This window comes from Stegostoma tigrinum, chromosome 9 (assembly GCF_030684315.1).
Source record: "Stegostoma tigrinum isolate sSteTig4 chromosome 9, sSteTig4.hap1, whole genome shotgun sequence".
Taxonomy (NCBI): Eukaryota; Metazoa; Chordata; class Chondrichthyes; order Orectolobiformes; family Stegostomatidae; genus Stegostoma; species Stegostoma tigrinum.
This window is the reverse complement of record NC_081362.1, coordinates 60,651,801-60,674,994: the sequence shown is the minus strand read 5'-3', so window position 1 is coordinate 60,674,994 and position 23,194 is coordinate 60,651,801. Positions and strand designations below refer to the sequence as shown.

The following is a 23,194-nucleotide window of genomic DNA, read 5'->3' as shown; positions in this document are numbered from 1 at the left end:
AATGTGAGGCTGGATGAACACAGCAGGCCAAGCAGCATCTCAGGAGCACAAAAGCTGACGTTTCGGGCCTAGACCCTTCATCAGAGAGGGGGATGTGGGGAGGGAACTGGAATAAATAGGGAGAGAGGGGGAGGCGGACCGAAGATGGAGAGTAAAGAAGATAGGTGGAGAGGGTGTAGGTGGGGAGGTAGGGAGGGGATAGGTCAGTCCAGGGAAGACGGACAGGTCAAGGAGGTGGGATGAGGTTAGTAGGTAGATTGGGGGTGCGGCTTGGGGTGGGAGGAAGGGATGGGTGAGAGGAAGAACCGGTTAGGGAGGCAGAGACAGGTTGGACTGGTTTTGGGATGCAGTGGGTGGGGGGGAAGACCTGGGCTGGTTGTGTGGTGCAGTGGGGGGAGGGGATGCACTGGGCTGGTTTAGGGATGCAGTAGGGGAAGGGGAGATTTTGAAACTGGTGAAGTCCACATTGATACCATATGGCTGCAGGGTTCCCAGGCGGAATATGAGTTGCTGTTCCTGCAACCTTCGGGTGGCATCATTGTGGCAGTGCAGGAGGCCCATGATGGACATGTCATCTCGAGAATGGGAGGGGGAGTGGAAATGGTTTGCGACTGGGAGGTGCAGTTGTTTGTTGCGAACTGAGCGGAGGTGTTCTGCAAAGCGGTCCCCAAGCCTCCGCTTGGTTTCCCCAATGTAGAGGAAGCCGCACCGGGTACAGTGGATGCAGTATACCACATTGGCAGATGTGCAGGTGAACCTCTGCTTAATGTGGAATGTCATCTTGGGGCCTGGGATAGGGGTGAGGGAGGAGGTGTGGGGACAAGTGTAGCATTTCCTGCGGTTGCAGGGGAAGGTGCCGGGTGTGGTGGGGTTGGAGGGCAGTGTGGAGCGAACAAGGGAGTCACGGAGAGAGTGGTCTCTCCGGAAAGCAGACAGGGGAGGGGATGGAAAAATGTCTTGGGTGGTGGGGTCGGATTGTAAATGGCGGAAGTGTCGGAGGATAATGCGTTGTATCCGGAGGTTGGTAGGGTGGTGTGTGAGAACGAGGGGGATCCTCTTGGGGCGGTTGTGGCGGGGGCGGGGTGTGAGGGATGTGTCGCGGGAAATGCGGGAGACGCGGTCAAGGGCGTTCTCAATCACCGTGGGGGGAAAGTTGCGGTCCTGAAAGAACTTGGACATCTGGGATGTGCGGGAGTGGAATGTCTTATCGTGGGAGCAGATGCGGCGGAGGCGGAGGAATTGGGAATAGGGGATGGAATTTTTGCAGGAGGGTGGGTGGGAGGAGGTGTATTCTAGGTAGCTGTGGGAGTCGGTGGTCTTGAAATGGACATCAGTTACAAGCTGGTTGCCTGAGATGGAGACTGAGAGGTCCAGGAAGGTGAGGGATGTGCTGGAGATGGCCCAGGTGAACTGAAGGTTGGAGTGGAAGGTGTTGGTGAAGTGGATGAACTGTTCGAGCTCCTCTGGGGAGCAAGGTATGTTGGCTTCGAAAATGGTATAACACTTAAATTATGCCAGAATGTAAAGGTTAAACTATGAGAACATGTTGCATAAATTCATTTTGCACTTGTTTCTGTTCAAAAAATTCAAGGTTTAAGTTTCTCCTTAACTTGACGATGGAAAATTAAAATACAAAACTATCATTTACACGTGTTAGGCACAGCTCACTTCAGAAAATGTAGTTGTGTTTATTGTTTTTAGTGTGAAAATGTCTACACCCAAAGTATAGGAAATTGATTACAGATTTCAATGAACAGGATTTTTTTAAATAATGAAAAATTGCTATAAAACATTGTAACTTATGAATTGAGGTATTCCTTGCATTTAAAAATTTAGTATAAATTTATACCCATTCAGAACATTCTGATCCATGGTCTTCTACATAAGGCAGGATATTCCTCTTGATTGAAATTGTGGATAAGGGCAAAGATGATTAAGAAAATTAATGCAGCAGAATTATCAGCATAAAACTGGTGTAAATTGCTTCCACACAAGAAGAAATCACAATCTGCTCTACACCAACGGTTACACCAAAACTTGTCAAGGCGTTCTGTCCTCTATGTTAAAAGTTTTTCTCATTTACTCTCATTTTCTATCCACGATGTTTTCTTCCTGTTGCCATCATTTTGCTTCTGCTTCTTATATTAATTTTAATATTAAACATATCCATTCAATCAGTTGCAATGGAATTTTCCAGTGTAAACAGATTCTAGAGATGTCTTCATTACAGATAGCTGCCTCCAGGTCATATCATAGCTCCATTGTGTTGTGGGAGACTGTATCCTTTGATATCATGAGCATAGCCATGTGGTGCTCATTAGCACTAAATGAAATGAATGTAGTTGTTCTTATGTGGTTTTGGTCATTTGCAAAATATAGATTATAACGTATCTGCATTGACACTGCCTCTTAAAGTTGAATATACCTCACAATATGTTAGTATTCTCTTTCATACAGGCTGTTCCTGATATAAACCTTGTTCTCGAGTTAACCAGTGAATGAGAATCAGTTGGCGATAACCCAGTGTGGAGCTGGAGGAACACAGCAGGCTAGGCAGCATCAGAGGAACAGGAAAGTTGACATTTCGAGTTGGGACCCTTTTTCAGAAATGCGGAGGGGAAGGGAACTCAGGAATAAATAGATAGGAGAGGGTTGGAGCTGGGGAAGGTAGCTGGGATGGTGATAGTGAATGCAAGTAGGGAGTGGTGGGGATTGGTCAGTGGGATGAGAGGGGCGGATAGAGGGGAGAAAAGATGGGCATGTTATATGAGGTCAAGGCAGCAGTGCTGAGAGGGAGGGTTGGAATTGAGATGAGGCTGGGGTTGGAGAGATTTTAAAACTGGTGAATTCCATTTTTAGGCCATTGGGCTGTAGGCTCCTGTGTGGAATATGAGGTGTTGCTGATCCAGTTTGCGGTTAGTGTCATTGTGACACTGGAGGAGGCCCAGGATGGACATGTCACCCAGGGAGTGGGAGGGTAAGTTAAAATGGTTGGTGATCGGAAGGCCATAGAGTCACAGAGTTATACAGCATGGAAACAGACACTTCAGCCAAACTAGTCCAAGCCAACCAAGTTTCCCAAACCAAACTAGTCCCACTAGCCTGCATTTGACCCATATTCCTTTAAATATTTCCTATTCATGTGCCTGTATAAATGTCTTAAATGCTGTAACATTTACCACTTCCTCTGGTAGTTCACTGCAAGTGGGGATTAAATTTCCTTTTGAAATCATCGATCATTTGGTTCCACCAGGCTCATCAACAGCAAGTTTCAAGTCATTACCATTCACTGCATAATCCATTTTTCCTCACATTTCCCGTGTAATTCATGTCAAAAAATTTCACATACAGAGTGCAGATGCTCTACGAAACGGTCTCCGAGCCTACGCTTGGTCTCACCGATGTAGAGGAGGCCACTTCAGGAGCAGTGGATACAGTAGACCATGTTGACGGATGTACAACTCAGCCCCTGTCTGATATGAAAGGTTTGTCTTCATCCTGAATGGAGGTCATGGGGGAGGTGTAGCACTTCCTGCAGTTGCAGGAAAAGGTGTCAGAGGTGGAGGGGTTAGTGATAAGTGTGGAGCAGATGAGGGAGTCGTGGAGTGAGCGGTCCCTATGAAAGGCAGATAGGGATGGGGAGGCAAATACCTCTTTAGTTGAGGCGTCAGATTGTAGGTGGCTGAAGTGGCAGAGAATGATACGCGGAGATTAGTGGGTGGTATGTGAGGACAAGGGGGACTCTCTTTACTTTTGTTGTGCAGAGGAGATGTGAGGGCAGAAGTGTGGGAGATGCAAGAGATGCAGTTGAGGGAATTTTCAATCACCGGAAGGGTGATGTTATGGTCCTTGAAATAGGAGGACATCTGGGATGTGTGGGAGTAGAACACCCATCTTGGGACCAGACACAGCAGAGGCAGAGGAATTGGGAGTCGGGGATCACATTCTTGTAGGAGGGCGAGTGAGAGGAGGTGTAGCCCAGGTAGCTGTGAGTGTCGGTGGGCTTGAAATAGATGTCGTTTTTGAGGTGGTCACCAGAGATGGAGGCAGAGAGGTCCAGGAAGGAGTATGAGGTATCAGAGATGGTCCAGGTGAATTTGAGGTTGGGTTGAAAGGTGTTAGTAAAGTTGATGAACTGTTCAAGCTCCTTGTGGGAGCACGAGGGAGCACTGATACAGTCATCAATGTAACGGAGGATGAGGTGGGGAAAGTACCAGTGTAGCAGTGGGAGAGGGACTATTCGACGTATCCTACAAAGAGGCAGGCATAGCTTGGGCCCATGCGGGTTCCCATGGCCATCCCCTTAGTCTGTAGGGAATGGGAGGGGTTAAAGGAGAAGTTGTTAAGGGTAAGGACGAGTTCAATTAAGCAGATGAGGGTGTCGGTGGAGGGGGTCCTGGTTGGGCCTGCAGGAGAGGAGGAAGCTGAGGGCTTTTAGGCCATCCACATGGGGAATACAAGTGTACAGGGATTGAATGTCCATAGTGAAAATGAGATGTTGGGGGCCAAGGAATTGGAAATATTGGAGGTGGTGGAGGGTGTGGGTGGTGGTCCCGGACGTTGGTGGGGAGTTCCTGGACGGTGGGGAGCGGGGAGAAAGCAGAGTCAAGAAAAGTGGAGATGAGTTCAGTGGGCAGGAGCGGGCAGAGACAAGAGGCAGTTAGGTTTGTGGATTTTGGGAAGAAGATAGAAAAGAATGATGCTGAGGTTGGGGAATGATGAAGTTGGAGGCTGTGGGTGGGAGGTCACCTGAGGTGAAGAGGTTATGAATGGCCTGAGAGACGATGGTTTGGTGGTCAGGGGTGAGGTCATAATCGAGGGGACGAGGATAGGAGGAGATGTCAGAGAGTTGGCGCCTGATCTTGATAATGTAAGGGTCAATGCACCATACCACTACTGTGTTTTCCTTTATCTGTAGGCTTGATGGTGAGGTTGGGGTTGAAGCAGAGGCAGCTGAGGGTTGTGTTTTCTGTGGGGGAGAGGTTGCAGTGAGTGAGAGGGGTAGAGAGATTGAGGCAATCGATGTTGCAACAGTAGTTGGAGATGAAGAGGACAAGGGAGGGTAGGTGGCCTTGGGGAGGTGTCCAGGAGGATGAGGATTGTTGCAGACAGGAGTAGCGGTCTGTAGATGATGGGTTACCCTCGCAGTTAAAGAAATAGGTGTGGAGGCAGACGTGGAAGATAAAGAGTTCAACATCCAGAAGCAAAGGAAATTCATTGATATGTGGGCGCAGGGGAATGAAGGTGAGGCCTTTGCTGAGGATTGACTTTTGGTCCTTAGTGAAGGAGAGGTCTGGGCGGTATGGTGAAGACTCAACAAGGTTTGGGTCTGGGGCTAGGAGTAGAGCTGTCTGTAAAGCTGGAGCTGGGTGTGGGGGTGGAGACTGCCTCAGGAGCGGAAGTGACGTCAGAGATATTTCTTTTTCACTGTGATGTGACGGAGGAATCACAATGAATTACCTACTTCTTTTATCAAGTGCATACTCAAAACTTGCATCAGAATAAGTAAAGAGCTGTGAGAATGTTAGCTGGCCTAACAGAATTGCAAGACAGTATGAAAATACATTTAAAAAGCAACTCGACAGATTGCTTTGGTTCACAATCTTTGATACCAATTATCAGACATGTAGTTGACTCAGATGCCATGTACTGTATTTCTTAATAGGGACTGCCTTGTGCCAAGTAACACAACCATTTATAGTACTCTTTGTGTTTCTACGATTATCTTGGAATCTTGTTGCAGATTTTTCTCCAGGACAGTGAGCCAGTTCTTGTATACTCTTTAGAACATTGAGGACAGGGAGGAGGAACATGAGCTATGTTCTGTCTGCTTCCTTGTCACAAAACTTGCTGCCAGCAAATCAAAGAAATTGCTTTGGCATCTGAGGTTTAGTCAGATTATATGTTTGTGCTGAGTGGAGTGTACACAGGCAACACTTTTGGAATATAAAGCCCTGACTCACATTCTTACCAACTTTTCTGAAATTTCGCCATAGACTTCCAGCAAGTTCTGCTACTTTTTTTCCCAGAATATGTTTCCTTTCTTTCCCAGAAGCTGGACTAGTTTTTGCTCTTAAAATTAGCTTTCTATTATGAATAATTACTTTTAAACATTTATATTTTTCCAAATGACATTTTCTTTGTGTCTAAGATTCTGCTTCAAATAAGAACATGCAAAACCAAGGCCTCCCTACAAATTGTCTTTATATTGTTGTAAGTCCCAAATAGGCCAAATGACCTAATAGAAACTCTTTAAATAAATGTCATTTTGTGTTATATTCTAATGTAAACTCAATTGAATAAAGCATGTTGATCATAACCTCAGTGTTTGGCTTGGTTTTCGTTTTATCATTAGGATGATGCCAATAGCATGTTTTTATCATCTTTCAGAAGCTGGTATTACATCTGCTAGTCACAGTTATTTCATTTGTTTGAAAAAGGAGATGTATGTTTTACTACACTGACCACTTAAACTTCCCTTTTTACACAGCCTATAGTAGGGTAACCTGAAGCAGTTAACATTGGAGATTGCACAGCTTCGCAATGTTCTTTTTCAGTATGGCAATTTATTTTAAATTTAGGAATAGTAATACAGTAAAGTGATTACAATGTTCTGGATTAGTAATTGAGATGGTGGTTTCCAAATGTTCTCAGGTTCAGAGGTACACCCCTGATGTAAGTCAACTGGAAATCAGCATTGCCAGAGGAAATTTGGGTACAATATAGATAAATCAGAATTCAGCACAAGCAGCCAATCCCTGCCTAAGGGTGGGAATATAACCAGACTTCCCAAAAATGGCCTGTAAGATTGGAGTGGGTGAGATTGAGGGTATATGTTTCGAATGTTGCAACTTTTCATCAACATGAACACAAGAATGAACCTGGAAGAAAGGGTCTGTTAATGGGAGAGAAGAGTGGCACAATTTGATTTCTCGGCTGAGGTCAAGGCCTAGAAGATCCAAGTCACATTTGTTGCCACCAGTAAAGGAAGTTGATCTGCATTTAAAATGGTGCAGTTGTTATTATATTTACTGGTGTTTTCTTGGAGCCCAGATAGTCTACTGGTGTTAGGAGTAGAATTCAGTGTTCAGAATTCAGAGTAGAATTCACTTTTCTCCACTTACACTAACAGAGTGAGACATCCAACTCTGGACCTGATGTTATTACCATAAAAATGTCTCCACCAATAATTTCCTCAGCCTTACAATCGATATTCTGACTGAATGTTACCGATGGATCTCCACCAACTTAAATAAAAAACTGCTCCTCTGAGTGCACGGAGCCCATGTCGTAGCACCTCCACAATAAAAATATCAGCATAAGTTGTTCTTTTATCATGGTGCTGAGCTAAATGTAATAATGTCAAGCCATTTTTGCTAGTAAAGTTCCCTCAGGCCATTACACTCACTATGACAAATCTGTTCTGGGTAAAAGTTTCCCATCTATGTTGCACTGTATGAAAACAGTGTATTTATCCCCCATCATCTATTAAATTGTTCATCTCAGCTAGTATTGGCTCAGTTTCTCTTATGTAGGATGATAAATTAGCTAAGGCTGTTGCTCCTCATCACTGTTCAGCAACTCAGCTAAAAGGATACATTGTACATGGATGAAAGATGGCTCAATCTTGGCAATGTTCCCTTGCCACTTCAGGCCTTCAGTGATTAATCTGCCAACATTCACAGCCTGAGATCATTTCTGCTTGATAGGCAAGACAATTTGGGTTAAAGTAGTGGAAATATCACTAAACATTAAATTTAGTGGTTCATGCTGATGTTTTGGTGATTACGGTATCAAATCCTCCCAGAACCTCCCACCCTGGTGCAATAGATCCTCCAGTTAAATTCAATTAGTAAATTTGGAATTGAAATCTAATTTCAGTAACAATGACCACAAAACTACTATTGATTGTTCTAAACAGCCACTTGGTTCACTAATACTTTCAGGGAAGGAAATCTGCTGTTATCTCTGGGACACATGTGACTCCAGATTCACTGTATTGTAGGAGGATCTTTACAGGTCTCTGAAATTGCCAAGCAATTCACTCTTTCTGGGGGCAATTAAAGATGAACAATGAATTCTGGCCTTGCTAGTAAAGCTTATGTCCCATCAAAGAATAAAGAAAGGTTGAAAGGACCAACAGAACCTTTGCAACAGCACAATAGAAGTGAGGGTTAGGATCACTCTTACCATTTTGGGACCAGATCGTAAGGTATGTCTTCTTGGACAGTTATTTGCTGTTAGTGCCCAGACAAAGCTCTCACTAACCTGGTGTGGAAATAAAAGACCAGAAGAGTTCTAATTTAATTAATAACATTTTCTATAGTTTGGGGTAAGACTTTTATTTTAAATAGCAATTAAACAAAATGTTTTTTACAACATCACGAACTGAGACAAAAACAAGCCCACTGAGGTGGGGTGAGGCAAATATTTTGCAAACTCTTTATCCATTAACTGCCTTTGTACATAAGTGCACAGCTCTTTTTCATCTTGATGTGTCTTCTGGAGTTTTGACCACAAGTGAGTACTTTTCTTTTTGTGTGAACTGGCAGCCAAGTTTTTTTTTCGATGAGCTGGGCCAATGTTTTTTTGGGCTTGTTTTGTGTATGAGTTTGGCTGCTGTGGAGTTTTCTGTTCTGGTGAGTAAAGTCTAGAGGACAGAGCAAGGTCGAAGGGGGAAACTTACTCATAGTCCTTTGTGAAGGTGCAACCAGGCAGTGTACTAAGCCTTCCTGCATTTCCCAGCAGATAAATCCTCTGTCTCTTCTGAACAAGAATGAGACAGCCAGCGGTAACAGAAAAAAAACGGAAAAGGTAGGAATGTGATCAAGAAGTTAAGTAAAAGATTGAAGCCACATAAGAATATGAGTAGTAGAGTTGAGTCGGAAAACTGATTCTTCCAGGAACTGTGAAATATCCACTATAGAGAAAAGAGAATCACATTGCTCCGAGTGTTAGCATAGTATCCAGTCTGAGAAATAACACAGCCAGCAGTCAAGCACAACTTTCATTCTAGGTACACATTGTGGAGACTTAATTATATGTAAATGTGGTAAAAAATATTTTCCTCTTTGGCTAAGAAATTGTAAAACCATGGATACATCAGCTTTTCTTATGATGTACTCTTTTAATCATGTGTATTGTTGATCAAGAAGACCTTGGCCCAAAAAGCCTGAGAGAGAGAGGGAGAGAGACAGAAAGAGAAAGTTGGCTGACTTACCAGCCTGCTTGTAGTTGGCATATCCTAATCGTTTCATTTCCTGTCAGTTCTGAGCATCTCTTGGATCTTTATTGATTTAATAAGTGAATTGAAATAAATCCGAAGCCTATGATGTGAGTTTAGAAATGAATTTTACTGAGGTTCGAGGTCAGGATAATTGAAATCTTGGCTTTAACTCTCTGTTACTGGCCAATACTGGTGCATACGAATTAGAAACAGGAATAGGCCATGTGGCCCCTTCAGCCTTCGATAAGATCTGAATGTGGCCTCAACTCCACATTCCCTACATCCCTGATAGCCATTGACTCCCTTGTTAGTTCAGAAATGACTGTTGCAGTGCAATGTTTTGAAAAATGTACAAATATTTCCCTTCACCTACAATACATTGTGCTGTATTTGACCTCATACGAGGACATCCCACTGATGGGATAGAAGGCGGGTGCATGGACACCTTGGCAAACTGTGGGAGCACAGCTGATGAAAAGACCACCACCAATATTGCCATCCAATATGGCAGCCTCTCTCTCGGAGATGGCAGCCCAATCAGACAGCCCCACAGCCTTTGCTATATAATTGTTAGAGAATGCTACCACCATTATGTAGCACATTCACAGGACAGGCACAAAGGTTTTTTCTTTGAATATGCCAGGCTCAGTTGGTGATGGGATTAAATTAACTTGTTTGGTGCACACACCTGATGGCAGGAGCCTGAAACACTGGTGGTCTCCCATTTCTGAGAAAATCCTTTGACAATGGGAACTTTGGGCTTCTCCCTGGATGCCTTTGACTACCATATTTAGAAGGTCTCCAGCCATTCATCCCAGTCTGTACAATTCCAGCCAACGTCAGAGTTAGAATTTTAATAGATAGCAGACTGGCCACGCTGCTGGGAGGAATGCTGATCAGGAAGAAGGCCTGCCCACAGTTAGACTTACTGTGGGCAGGCTATAATGTTGAGAGTCAGACTTCCACCCCTTAGTGGAAGGAAAACATACCCTCTGGAGTTTGCCAACCAATCAGACTGATCAGCAGCTCCAACAGCCCTGGCAGCACTGAGATTGATAGCGGCCATTGGAGAAAGGAACAGTGAAAATGCTTAATGGAACGAAGAGAGTCAGGGATATTAGGTGGGGATGTTTTGTCACCAAAGCATTCATCTGTCAAGTTTTTAACAACTCACTTAATCTGTCTATGTTCCACTGAAAACTTTTTTGCCATCTTCATCACTTGCCTTTCCACCTATTTTTCTGTCATCTACAAACTTGGCTATAGTATATTTACTTTTCTCACCCAAGTCATTAATATGGACTGGAAAAATGCAACTGTGAGGAAAGATTGGAAAGGCTGGGATTGGTTTCCTTGGAACAGATGAGGCTGAAAGGAGGTTTGATTAAGATGCCCAGAATAGAGTGAATGGGAAGGGTCTTTTATCTGAGCAGAAAGGTCAGTGACCAGAAGGCTCTGATTTAAAGTGGCTAATAGAAAGGTTAGAGAGAAGATGAAGCAATTTCTTTTTCACCTGGAAGAGCCTGGAACTCACTGCCTGAAAGGGCATTAGAGGCAGAAATCCTCAACACTTTTAAAAGAAATCGGGATATGCACATCAAGTGGAATAGCCTGCAGGGTTACAAACCAAATACTGTAAAGTGTTAGACTGGAAAGCTCTTTTCTTTTAAGCTGCTAATCACACGATGGCCCAAATGGCCTCTTCCTATGCTGTAAGCTTTCTATGATTCTAAACACTCTGACACAAACAGATCATATTTTGGTATGTAATCTGTGTTTTTGCCCTCATGCTAACAATATTACTGGATATATTAAAGAGAGGTAACATTGTATCAACCCATTGACATAGTTGAAAATCAGTTTATGAAAAAGAAATCTTAATCAATTCACCAACTGGAAATAACTTAATTTTAAATAACTGAAAATTACTTTACAAAAGAAGACTATTTACTAGTTATCTGCTAAGTGTTTAATCTTTTAATTAAGTATCTGAATATGTTTGCAATGATACTTAATAGTTTCTGCATGATTCATAATAGCGCCTTTACATTTGAAAAGAAGGCTTAATTTTAAGATCCTCCTCAAAGAACCACAAATAATGGTGACTTGGCCACAACTCACCATGCTAATTAACTTTAGTTTGTGGACACAGCTGGCTCCTAGCCGGTTTCTTCAAAAAACAACTTATTTTTACTTAGCACCTTTAATGTAATGAAACATCTGAAGGTGCTTCACTGGAACTTTAAAAAATAACAAAGCCTTTCATTTGGCCCCATAAGGAGTTATTGGATCAGTTGTTCAAAAGCTTGATCACACACTTGGAGGAATGCCTTAATGGAGAATCGTAACGTTGAGAAACAGGTAGGTGTAGGGAGGTAACATGGGAGCTTAAGATCTAGGCAATTGAAAGCACAACCCACCAGTGGTGAAGCAATTAGAACTGGGGATGTACAAAAGGCCAGGTTTAAATGAGCACAGATACTTCAGGTTTTGAGGAGCTAGATGAGATTACAGAAATAGGAAGAGTAAGGCTATTGAAGAATTTGAAAACAAGGATAAGAGTTTAAAATCAAACTGTTGCTTGATCATGAGCCAATGTACGTCAGTGAGCACAGAGATAATAGGGGAACAGGACTTCCTGCAATTATATCATGAGCAGTGGAGTTTTGGATGACCTCCATATCATGAAGAGTAGAATGTGGGAGTCCATCCAGGAGTGTGCCTGAATGGTTGAGGCTAGAGATAACACAGGCAAAACTGAATGTTTCAACAGTAGGAGCAAAGTCAAGCAATATTACCGAAGTGGAAACAGGCGATGTTAATGCTAGCATAATGCTAATATAAGGTTGGAAGTTCATTTCAGGAACAAATGTGACACCTAGGTTGTAAACAGACTGACTTAATTTCCGGCTGAGGCCAAGGAGGGGAATGGATCATGAAAGTTTGTCTCTTACTAGACATGTTTTGTATTTGCAATTCCTTGAGCTTCTTTACTAGTCTGGAAGAGTTCAGGTGACAAAAACAAAGTTGCTGGAAAAGCTCAACAGATCTGGCAGCATCTGTGAAAGGAAGAAAACAGTGTTCATGTTTTGGGTCTGGTGACTCTTCCTCAGAACCGCGTTCAGGTAAATTTTGCTGATAATCAGCATAATTGAGGGGAAGCTCTATGGTTTATCTTGAAAGATTTTCCAAAAACAATTTGTGTACTTTGTGGATTCAATATACAAATGTGAAGAAGCAAAGGGTGGGAAATTGAGTTTGAAATGGAGAGAAAGTAGAATTGTAACTTCTTCCTGTCAATGTTGCCACTATGTTCGTGCAAAAGGATCTTTGTCATTATGACATCAAATCACATGGAATTGGCGTCTGGATTTTTCCATCTTCTGTATCTGGAATACTTCAATGAAGCCTATTGCTGATCATTCATCAAAAAGTTAGATCTCACATTACAACAAGGCGGCAACACTATCAGACGCATAGAACTGTGACTTGACATTGTAACGGCCTTCGTGAAATCCAGTGATGGTATGGCACTATTGGAAGAACACAGGAGCTAGCCTAGTGATCAATTCTCAGAGGTAAAGGAAACTTAACAGTGCTAGGAAACAACGAGGATGGGATTTGAGGCACTCTACTATGGGAGAGAAGGCCTGCACAGAAGCCAAAGGAAAACCAGGAAAAGCTCCACTGCAGAATACATGGTAAGCAATAGGCAGAAATCAAACAGACCCAGTGAGCAAAGCATTACACAGACTAAAGTACTGCAGAGAAGGGGTTGGAGGGATCCTACTCCGAAAATACACTGATGGCAAGTGCAGGAAAGAACAAGTCAGGAGGTAATTGCACAAGTGGGAATCCATATCAGCCACACTTATAGAGGGTCATGAGTTCAAAGAGAGAGACTGGGGCATGGTTGCATCAGAAATGCAATAAACTAATGCAGGTCATAGCAGACTGCAGGTGTCATAGAGTTGTAGAGTTATACAGCACAGAAACAAACCCTTTGGTCCAACTCATCTATGTCATCCAAGTATCCTAAGCTAAGCCAGTCCCATTTGGCCCATGTTCCTCTATTCATGTACCTGTCCAATTGTTTTTCAAGCATTGAATCTGTACCCACCTCTACCACTTCCTCTGGCAGCTCATCCCATAAACGCACCACCCTCTGTGTGAAGAAGTTGCCCTTCAGGGTCCCTTTTAAATCTTTGCCCTCTCGTTTTAAACTGATGCCGTCTAGCTTTGGATTAGCCTATCCTCGGGAAAAGACATTGGCTATTCACCTTATCTATGCATCTCATGATTTTATAAACCCCTATAAGATCAATCCTCAGCCCCTGATGTTCCAGAGGCAAAAAAAGTCCCAGGTTATCCAACCTCTCCTTTAACTCAAACCCTCCAGACCCAGCAACATTCTTGTAAATTTTTTCAGTATCCTTCTAGTTTAACACCAATCTCCCTATACAACAGCGATCAAAATCGTATGCAGTATTCTAAAATTGGCCTCACTAATGTCCTATACAGCCGCTACTTGACATCCTAACTCCTTTATTCAATGCTCTGATCTTTGAAGGCATTACTATCAAGGAACAATGAACTTGCACCCCTTGGCCTCTCGGTTCAACAACATTCCCCTGAGATCTACCATTAATTGGATTAGGTTAGGTGACACCGAGGGACAGAATGAACACATCCTGGGGTTAGTTGTAGGGCCACAACGAGAATTAGATTAGATTAGATTTTCTACAGGGTGGAAACAGGCCCTTCGGCCCAACAAGTCCACACTGTCCCCTGAAACATCCCACCCAGACCCAGACCCAGACCCAGACCCATCCCCCTATAACCCACACACCCCTGAACACTAAGGGCAATTTAGCATGGCCAATCCACCTAGCCTGCACATCTTTGGACTGTGGGAGGAAACCGGAGTTCCCGGAGGAAACCCACGCAGGCACGGGGAGAATGTACAAACTCCGCAGACAGTTGCCCGAGGCTGGAATTGAACCTGGATCCCTGGTGCTGTGAGGCTGCAGTGCTAACCACTGAGCCACCATGCCGCCAAATTCAACTCACCTGATGACAGAGACATGTGGAAATAGTTCTGGAATGTTGATTTTAAGGTAAATGACAGGAAAGCTGGTCCTAAATAGGATACTGGAGAAGATATATTGATCCATGTAGAATTTTAACAACAGCTGAGGCCAATAATCTGCACGCATCTGCATCCTATTCAAAATTTGTACCAAAGTAGGCAGCCATCAACCATCAGAGGGCATGCCACACTGTGACTTCACATAACCATATGCTAAAACAGCAAGAAAACCGCTACTTACATTGAGTCAACTATTACTCAGGTTCAAGAGCAGCAATGATCTAACTGTCTCCAGGGGCTGAAGGCCCTCATTGTTTACATAGATAATGTTCACTTTTGAACAACCTGAAGTAAGATTAGAAGCTGATTTTTAAAAAAAAAATACCTCCCTGAAGATATTCCTTACTGCAGTGGACACTCTGTGAAGAAAAGCACAATAGTCCAGTGCCATACCTTGGTGAACTTATTAGCAAAGCTCACCTAAGGATTATATTTATTTCCTAAGACTAATGCATCTGTTATCTGCACTATAGAATGTAACTGAGAAGCAGTCTTCTGTCTAGGAAAGTGCAGTGACTCTCAGGTAGTTTTAATAGGAGGAATTTGCCAAGAGGGCCATGCCGATGACTGATATTATGTATGCTGTCTGTCATTGCTTCCCACGAACATAGTTTAGTAATTTGTTACGTAATTATAAATCTAATATGTCTGGCAGGCAGACAAAAGCAGAACAGATGTGAGAGCACCTCCCCAGGCATTTTGTTGACAGCACCTCTGGCCATGTGAAAACGGGCATCGTTGGCTTATTCAGTTAGTCAGAAGAAACAGCCTTTCACATTAGGTAACTACCATACCATTGTAACTGTAACCTTGTAACAAACGCAACATTGTATGAATCAGAATGAAAGTGAGGGTTTAAAGTGTCTTCTTCTTCTTGTTATACAATCAATACACAGCAACATCAGTCGTGTCAAGTGCAGCGTGCAGTCATTTTCATACCGTTCCAAATGTGCTTCTAATCATTTTAGGCAAGTCAATAGAATTTGAACTCTGACCTCCATCAGTCTTGTTGTACGGGAAGTGCATCTTCTATTGGCAGGCCTCCACCTAACTGACATTGACAACTCGTAAAAGACAGAAATATGATCGTGGGTCATTTTGAGAGGGAAGAGACTTTTAAAACGTCTATTTTTAATAGAAGAAATCCTTTCTGGTCCTTGATCACACTTGTGATTGTTAACCAGATATTTCCACTTGCATTAGATTTTAAACTGTGCCGATTAACAAAGAAACATCAACTGTGCAGAAGTGAGTCTTGCAGGTGCCTGTCACAGATTGTTATCAGAACACAAACTAACGTATAAATTTATCTTCTGAATGAAAGTCAATATTGTCGCCTATCACCTAGCTTCTAATTGCAGAGGGTCATCACAAAGAGTAAGTTTACAGACAAGTTCATCTTGAATATGACCTACCAGGGATCAACTCAAAAGGAAGACCAGAAGTACTTCAGTTGGAAACCAACTGCAATGATGGGTCCCACTCATAGGTTAGACAACCGTCCAACAGGATGCCCAACTCAATTACCTGGTAAGCAATCACATACCAGCAAAGTGTCAGGTTCCCATCAATATGAACGCCCAGTAAGCTGGAAGGTATACTCCTAAAAGCAACCAATCACGGAGAAGCTGTTAGAAAATTATGCAGAGGTCTGGGGTCTGCAAAGCTTACTGTAATGGCAAGAAGAGAGAATTAAAGCTAAATTAGTTAAGAAGATTCAGGGAACTCTGAAAGGTTGTAACACCAATTTACATCATCAGATTGAAGAAGAAAGTATTAATGAGGGAGATTTAACCTAAAAATCAGGTCAAGGACAGTCTGGTGTAAGTTATGTCATCATGGAGACTTCTGGAGCTTAAGAAAGTTCACTGACTTCAATTTATTTGGGAATATGGTTGCTGAGAGATGTTTGTTCCAGTTTAAAGATGCTGTGGTGCTGAAGCAAATAAAATAGCAAGGTTGCAAAATGTTGTTGTGAGCAGATTGCATTCAGTTAGTTCCCTGGACAAGCCCCAGGGAGTGGTTGCTTGTGCCATGGAAAAATGTTAAGGCCAGAAAGAAAACCTGACAACAATTGATACTGCAACACAGCTGATCGTGGGGTCAATGAAGCCCACAAGTGATATTTGTTTGATGAAACTGAGAAAGATTGGTACTTAGAGGCTTTCAGCAGTAGGACAATGAGGCAAGTTGTTTGATAAAAGTTGAAATTGTGCTGGTATTAGAAACTTTGGAGTAGTCACAGTCTTGGGAGAAGAGATTTAGCTACCAAAATGTGAACAGCCATTGTGACTACATCAATCAGAGGAGTTCTGAGGGGCTCCAAAGATCAAATCTTTGAAAGGGAAGAATTATAATCCCTTACAAAAGAGACAAAATTCTTGTGAGATTTGATGATTGAAAGTATCACTAACATTTGTGCGGAATCTGCCATGATATTACTAGCCATTTAAAGCACAGCCCTTGAAATGTAAGACTTTAGTTTGTCTGTTAACTCATTTTTGCCTTATGTTCATCCCAAATATTTGAATATAGTATGTGTATATGTGGTACATATGGTTTAGAGTCATTATCTTACCTGCTCAGTATACCGATTTGATTATTTTTGCTTATGCTTGTTTTGTTCAAGTTAACTTGATAAAGATTATTTGGCATTTCACTTCACCCCTTGAATCATGTTGTTTTTTATTTTGCCCTTAGTTCTCCCTTACACTTTATTCATTAAAAGATTTTCATCTATCCAGTGAGAGCTTAACAAATATTCATTTTGTCCAGTATTCCTGTGATTGGGACAATAACAGTGCATTCCACTTATATGAGAGCTGTTATGCAAGCATAACACCGTAAGAGCTTATTGTTAGCACAAAGGCAATTTATCCTTAGTTCATTTTCAACTGAAATTAAACGATGGCTTGAGTCCTTGCACAGGGTGGAATCATTGCATTGAACACATAAAACACCATGGGGTCATGTTTAACTATTCCTGCTGGGCACAAACAAATGGCAGTGGATCCGCCTCATGCTTTACAATTTTCCTTTCCACTGAAAACAAGTGGTGAACATTTAAAGATAATAAAATGTGAGGCTGGATGAACACAGCAGGCCAAGCAGCATCTCAGGAGCACAAAAGCTGACGTTTCAGGCCTAGACCCTTCATGAAGGGTCTAGGCCCGAAACGTCAGCTTTTGTGCTCCTGAGATGCTGCTTGGCCTGCTGTGTTCATCCAGCCTCACATTTTATTATCTTGGAATCTCCAGCATCTGCAGTTCCCATTATCTCTGGTGAACATTTAAGTCAACTTCACTTGGATTTTGTAGGAGAGTCTACGCCTTCAGGGATTGTTTCAATCTTTGCTTTATAAATTTTCATCTGTCAGAACCTTGTTGTACTTTTTCCTTGGGAGAGACAGCAGGAACTGCTGATGCTGGAGAATCTGAGATAACAAGGTGTAGAGCTGGATGAACACAGCAGGCCAAGCAGCATCAGAGGAGCAGGAAAGCTGATGTTTCGGGTCTAGACCCATCTTCAGAAAATCAATTTTTTCTTTGTTTTTATTTATAAATCTGTATAATAAATTGAGCTAGTAGTTTTAGTCTGACCTGTATGATGTACCCTGTCTGTTATTTTCTACATTTCAGAGTGGGCAGGAATGCATGTTGGACAATGCTTGAGAACTTGGGTGCAAGATATTTCAGTGAATGTTGCTTGTCCCATTGTGTACAATACTCTGCACATCACAGGCAAAGTTCCAAGGTTCAGATTGTAAGAAATTAATCCTATTTAGGGCAACTGGCTCTTCGTCTGAACAGTAGTAGGCAGAATTGGGAGTTAGCCCAAATTCTAACATCCTCTCCCAGTATCTGGTCCTCAGCACCAATTGGTTTTGATAGTTCAATCTCCACAGGAAAAACAAGTTTCAAAGTGAACATTTTCCATCTTCCTGAGTTCAGCCACTCACTAATTGGAACAACTGTTACAATAACCTTTTGTCAGCAGATAATGATGTCACACGGCTTGGTGCTGCTGGCAAAAATACAGAGGGAAACTATAAATATCAACATAGGAGGCCATTTTAATTAGGGGATTTCATAAACACAGATTTTTACCGGTGACTAAACAAAAAAGGAGTTTACTATGTGTTAATGGTTAACCTGCGTGCTGGTGGAAAAAAGAAAGTAATTTAAAACACACAAAACTCCTACATTTCCATGCAGATTCAGCCAGAAGCAAGCAGCGTTCTTTGCTGCTGGCTGAACTTATGTGGAAATGTAGGAGTACAGTGTGTTTTGAATTATATTATTTTTCTTTCACAGCATGAAGAATAGACATTGTGATCTGTAGATAAAAGGTCGCTAGCATTGTCTCCAAGGCAATTACTGGTTGCTCATATTAAGCGGAAAAATACTGACTACTTTGAAAGTCACTTTTAACCGTGTGTTTGAAATTCTAAATGAAGAAATTACCATACTGCTTGGTGTACTGTTCACATATTTATTATGTTTTTGTGATCTGTAACCCAGGATAAAAGAGTATAACTCTATGTATAAATATGATTCAGAGATATTATCACTTAGTTCACTGTTTCTCCAACTCTTACAGAGCATGTATTGAGTAACAGTTATTTCCTTAAACACATTTTGGATGTTTTTCATTTACTTTTGCTCTTCTTGCTGAAGACATTAACTAATATGAAGATACAGAAGTGACAAAACTTTACAAATCTAATCACCAAGCGTGCCACATGAGGAACATACAAACTTATGCGAAACGTAAATACTGGCCCATTTCTGTTTTGTGCATTATATGTAACAATATGTTTGATTTTGAAGGTATCTCGTCAAACATCTACGTGCACTATTTTCTGCTCAACTTTCTCAAAGATGGTCAGGAACTCCAACTTAGTTGAAATTTCCTCCTTCCCTGCTACCAATGCAGTATCCCCAACCCCAATTCAGATGAATTAGAATAAGCAAAGGCTAAGCTTTGGTTTTGAGAACTTTCAAATCGATGTGCATCAGTGTCAGATCAGGTGGAACACTTACCTCCCAACTACCAGAGGAACCTAGATGTATTGCATTTCATTTCTTTTTTCTTTTATTCATTCATGGGATGAAGATGTTGCTGGCTAGGAAGCATTTATTGCCCAACCCTAATTGCCCAGAGGGCAGTTGAGAGTCAACAACATTGCTATGGGTCTGAAGTCATATGTGGGCCAGACCAGGTAAGGATGGCAGTTTCTTTCCCAAAAAGACATTAGTGAACCAGATGTGTTTTTCCGACAATTAGCAATTAATTCACGGTCATTATTAGACTCTTAATTCCAGATATTTATTGAATTTAAATCCCACCATCTGCCCTGATGGGATCTGAATCCTGGTCCCAGGCCAGTATCTGGGTTTCTGGAATAACAGTCCAGCGATAATACCACTAGACTATCACCTCTCTGAGAATCTGAGATGATTTCTCATATTGCATGACATCACCAAGTTTGAACAAAGTGCAAGAAAAGTGAAATAACTCAGAGTTCAAATCAAGTAACGTAACCCATGGGTTTTAACATCTGCCTTTTAATGAAGGAAAATTAAATTCAAGTAGGTAAGGAGGTGCAGTTTTGAGATACTGTGCGTATTAAATCTTTAGTTAAACACAATGAGAACATATTTTGTAGTCATTAGAATGACATGTTTAGTATTCAGGCCATTTGAAAGAGAGAGTATTGGGACAGAAATATCAGTAACAGACAAAAACAAGAAGATGTACGAAAGTCTGCAACAAAGAGTTAGTTGAAGGCCAGGTTTGAAAGTTTGAAAGAAGAATGTGAGAGAGGACCACACCCGGAGTAGTGTGACCAGCTGTGGGCAACTGAACATGTTTTTTTGTCAATGTAGCTTTTTAAACCTTTCCTTATTCTGCCAGTTTCAGGAGCATTTGAAAGACTTGGCATGCATGCCTATGTATCATTGATTCTATGCATAATAGATTCTAGGAAAGTGGATATTGAGGATACATGGAGAGCACAGGTTAAAAGAAGTAGGGAAGAAGAATGGATTAGAAAAGGTATGGAGTTGTATGAGGGGGTATAAAGTGGAGATTTGTATATGATAACAAAGTGTGAAGCTGGATGAACACAGCAGGCCCAGCAGCATCTCAGGAGCACAAAAGCTGATGTTTCGGGCCTAGACCCTTCATCAGAGAGCCTCTCTGATGAAGGGTCTAGGCCCGAAACGTCAGCTTTTGTGCTTCTGAGATGCTGCTGGGCCGGCTGTGTTCATCCAGCTTCACACTTTGTTATCTTGGATTCTCCACCATCTGCAGTTCCCATTATCACTGATACAATTTGTATATGATGATGCATGGAGTCTATGAAGAAATGTTGGCAACTGCATTTAAACTTACCTGTTAAAAGATCTCTGAATACTTAGGATGCTTTCCCCAGGATTTACAATCTCACCCAACCAGGCTCCCACAGCATTTAGGAACTCATCCACCTCGAAGTAAATACCAAAGGCAGGGAAGTTTAAACTTCCAGCTGGGCCTTCAATTGCAACTGAACATCAAGTCACAACTGTCACAACTCCTGACCTGACAAAATTGCAGGGTAGTGGAAATCATTGGGGAAATTCAAAATTACAGATCCACACATCGCTCTTCAACCTTCTCTGCTTGTGTTTGTTTTGGTGGTTTAATTACAATGGGAAGTAAATAAGCTAGGGTCATATTCCCTGAAATTTGACAAATTAAGACATGACTTGATTGAAGTTTTCACCAGAAAGAGATACAAAGATAGGCAGAAATTATTTTCTTTGTCTGGGAAGTCTGAGACTAGTGCATGACTCAAAATTAAAGCCATATCCTTCAGGTGTTAAATTAGGAAACATTTCTATATGATATAGATGGTGGTGGTTGGAACTTGCATTGGCAAATAGAATTGATGCAGATCAATTGTTAATATTAAATTAGAAACTGATTATTTTTGTTTAGCTAATGGCATCCAGGGCAATTAGGTAAAGAAGAGTGTATGAGGTCAGGTCACAGATAGGCATGATCTTACTGAATAGCAGAACAGGTTTTAACAGCTAAATAGCCCTCTCCTGTTCTTATGTTTTTATAAGGTCCAAGCAACTTCTCTACATACAGGAGCAGTAATTAAGTCTCAACTTTTTTAAAGCACTGATTTAGCCTAAAATGTATTTTACCAAGCATGGCTTATAACTGAGAAGTACTTTTCAGTGTACAGCCTCCAGTCAGATCCAATAGCAAGAATTAGATAAATATGTGCTATGAAGTCCAAGTTGATGACTGTTTGGTATTATGCATGTTACAATTTGTCTGTCATCGCTTCCCACAAATGTGGTTTAATAATTTGTTACGTAATTATAAATCTAATATTTCTGGCAGGCAGACAAAAGCAGGACAGATATGACAGGACCACTCCAGGCAAAATTGTTAAAAAAGAAATGATGTCTCGACAAAATGATTAAAAAGTAATTTCAAATGTATATATATGGAAGAAAAATAAAACAGCTGATCTTAATCAGTCTGCTCTATACAGTTTTTATATTCTCTTATATCAAAGCTTGTCCCACTGCTACCATTAGCATTCCCAAGACACTGCTAACCTCCATTACACGTTCATTCCAGTAGAACTGATGCCACAAAAGACCTCAATATTTGAAGGCGCTATACAATGCCACAAGTACATGTATGCATATTGAGAAATACATCAGCTGTTACCTAGCAGTATGTTTACCTAACTCAAAAACACATTCCTCCAATAATATCACAAGCTTTGCTAATGTAAACTATATCAATATCTCTAGTATATTAAATTTCAGATTTGCAACTACTCCTAAGTAATTATTTATACTGTTAATAATTTACTTCAAACACAATTATATATTATTGATTAATCAAAAGTATATTTTTAAGCAAACATCTGCATCCATGCTTTGAAGTAGTATCCTTACAAGGTGTACTACTTTTACAGAAAGCAAAACAGAAATGAAATAATAGGGGAAGGAAATATCAGAAAATAAGTCTGATTTTAACCACAGACCTGGAGATAACAATTTGGTTGAAGTGGTTTCAAATGATAAGTTTGAACAAGTTCAATTCCCTTTCAACCTGTGGACCTTTGCAGGAACTAAACAACTTTTGTCATGTAGTCTGAACTGAATTCAAATCAGACAGCAGTGGAAAGGACAGTGTTGTGACTAGCTATCTCACCTGTTTCCATTTATAAAACACAAACTTTCTTACCTTAACAGGCAACTGAGAGTAGAATGATGCAATTAACAATTCAAAAGCACACTAATTTTGGGTGGGTCAACAACCAAAGCGTTTTTCGAAAATTGAAGATCTTCTCAGTCTTTCTTGCTACTCATGCATTTTCTGGTACATTTTTTTCATGGAATGTCTCGATGTCAGACTGTCACCACAATCTTTGCTATGCTCAATGTGTAATATTGAGGTATGATTAACTGATTTGCTAGTAAACCTAGTAGCATCTGCATTTAGATTTTGGCATGACAAGTTATTGGAAGTGCAATCTGATAATGTCATTCCAAGGGTGAAAAGGGATCTAGGACCGAGATCAAGCAAAGGAATTGTGCATCTCCTTATCATATTGTTACATTATTTATAAAGAAATAGGAACAAATTGTTATGCAATATATATTCCTGGGTATCATTTTCACTGTTGCACTTTAGTTATATACTGGAAATGTCTCAGTTTACTAGCTACCTGGAAACTGAGAGAATTACACTCCATGAAGCACCCACATTTTGAACTTCAAGTGCAATTATTTCAAACTTATGGG

General features: G+C 41.4%; 1 long non-coding RNA gene across 2 annotated transcripts in view; it reads left to right on the top strand.

Moving 5' to 3' along the window:
• The first annotated feature begins 8,705 nt into the window (after positions 1-8,705).
• Positions 8,706-23,194, top strand: part of LOC125454967 (uncharacterized) — a 102,388-nt gene continuing 87,899 nt past the window's right edge. Inside the window, exon 1 of one of the 2 annotated variants that reach the window (XR_009446161.1) lies at positions 8,706-8,814. This is a non-coding gene — a long non-coding RNA (uncharacterized LOC125454967). The remainder of the gene's footprint in view (positions 8,815-23,194) is intronic. The other variant, XR_007248121.1, reaches the window with a different exon arrangement.